Below are 2,252 nucleotides of genomic sequence, written 5' to 3' on the forward strand. Positions count from 1 at the left end.
TCTCAGGCAGAGTTTTGGGAATGGAGACTACACTTGCATTTTTCTTCAGCTCTTCCACTGACCAGTTGGTCTAAGGCAAAGCCATTTTCTGGTGCCTGATTTTGCCTCCAACTCTTTGAAAAATTTCAAACCCATTGAATGTGGAAAGAAGAAAGAAATATTGAATGAATACTTGGGTACCGTTCACTGATAATTTGCTAACTGTTAATATTTTGCCCTATTACATGTCTGTCTTCTCTCTCTCTCTTTACAAAAAAACATGAAAAAAAAAGTATCAGACTTCATTATACTTTTCCCCTATTTAGGCAAGTGTCTCCGAAAAACAGGACGTTCCCCTGTTTAAACATCGTATCATAACCACACCCCCACAATTTATCATACAGATCTAATATTCAGACCATATCCACATTTCCCCCACTTGTCCCCCAAAATGTGCTTTATGGCTGGCTTTCCCCCCATTCAGTATCCAGTCATGCCTCACACATTGCACTTGTTTGTCATGTCTCTTTAGCCCCTTTTAATCTAGAACCTGTTGCTGTCGAGTCGATTCCGCCTCATGGAGACCCTGTAGAACGGAGTTGAACTGCCACATATAGGGTTTCCAAGGTTGTAATCTTTACAGAAGCAGATTGCCATATCTTTCTCCCGAGGAACAGCTGGTAGGTTTAAACCACCAACCTTTCAATTAGCAGCCGAGCACTTAACCACTGAGCCACCAGGGCACCAATTAGGACTCGACGGCGGCGGGCTTGGTTTCTTTGGAATCTAGAACAGTCCGTTTGTCTTTTGTGTTGTGTTTTGAGACACTGATATTTTTCAGTCTAGGCCAGGTGTCTTGTAGAAAGTCCCGCAATGTGTATTTGTCTAAATGTCTCCTCGTGTTCAGATTTAAATTGAACATTTTTGGCAAGAAAACGACATAGGCAATGTCCAGCACTTCCCGTTGCATCATGTCGGGAGGCACCTGTTAACTTGTCCCAAAATTGGTCATTGCCTACCTTTTTTTTCCCCTTTGGAAAATAGAACTAATAAACCATACTTGCCATCCAGGAGGTTTGAGCAGAAAAATAAGACAGTGTTTTTAGTGCTGTGAGGATCTTAAAAGTGTGCCATGCAAATCTCACTAAACAGAATTGGAAGTCCATAGTTTGGAAGGGATATCCACGTGCTTGGAGGGAGGTGACCTCATTTTCAACAGCATATCCCTTGCAAAGCCACTTTTGTGATGAGTAGTTGGCCGACAACCCAAGGTAAATAGAGCATCTGAATTAAGGAGTTTAGAACATGTCCATTCTTAGAGACATTACCTTGATTGTCCTAAAGACATTTCACAGGTCATGGGAAAAGCCCCTCAGACTCAGGATCAGTCTTGTTCAGTTTCTCAGAGAGCAAATGCTGCCGTGTTGAACAGAGCTAGCTGTGCCGGTAGGAAGACAGCAGATAAGGTGAAATAAAAGCAACCACAGACTAGGAACCAGTTTCGTGCTGAAGTCCACTGTTTCACCCGCAAGTAACGTGCAACTAGCTCATGGATCTTAGGCAAGCCACTTAACCTCTTCATCTGTGATAACAACTGCAGCAAAAACTTGCAATCATGAGCCAGGTATTTCAGTGCGTTATCCACCTTATCCTCTTGGACCCTTGCAGCAACCCTCTGTGGTAGATACTCAAGTTTACAAATGAAGAGACTGAGCTCTAGAGACAGGCTCAACGACCTGTCCAAGGTCGCATAACTAGTAAGTAGGGGATCCATAGCTGAATCCATAGTAGTGATGCTGGGATTTTATTTTATTTTCTTCATCTGTAAACAGGGACCACGTATCTCTAAACATGTGCTAGGCTAAGATAAAGAGCCCTGGTGGCACAATGGTTAAGCACTTGGCTGCTAACCGAGAGGTCAGCGGCCGCTTTGCGGGAGAAAGACATGGCGGTCTGCTTCCATAAAGATTACAGCCTTGAGAAACCCAGTGGGGCAGCTGTGTTTTGTAAGGTGGCTATGAGGCAGAATTGACTGAATGGCAACGGGCATGCTAAGACAGGGAAGGAAGCTGGAAGAGGGAAAGAAATTGAGGGGGGATAAAAAGGAGACAAAGTAGATGATTTAAGGGTGGGAAGGAAAAAGGAAGCTTTTCAGGAATGGGAAATAGACTAGTTAAAGAGAAATGGGAAGGGAAAAAATTAAGGCGAAGGAAGGCACTATTAGTATGTTACTATTTAAAAAGAATCACCTGGGGTGGAAGAGAAGGAGATCC

This window comes from Trichechus manatus, unplaced genomic scaffold (assembly GCF_000243295.1).
Source record: "Trichechus manatus latirostris isolate Lorelei unplaced genomic scaffold, TriManLat1.0 scaffold00092, whole genome shotgun sequence".
NCBI lineage: Eukaryota > Metazoa > Chordata > Mammalia > Sirenia > Trichechidae > Trichechus > Trichechus manatus.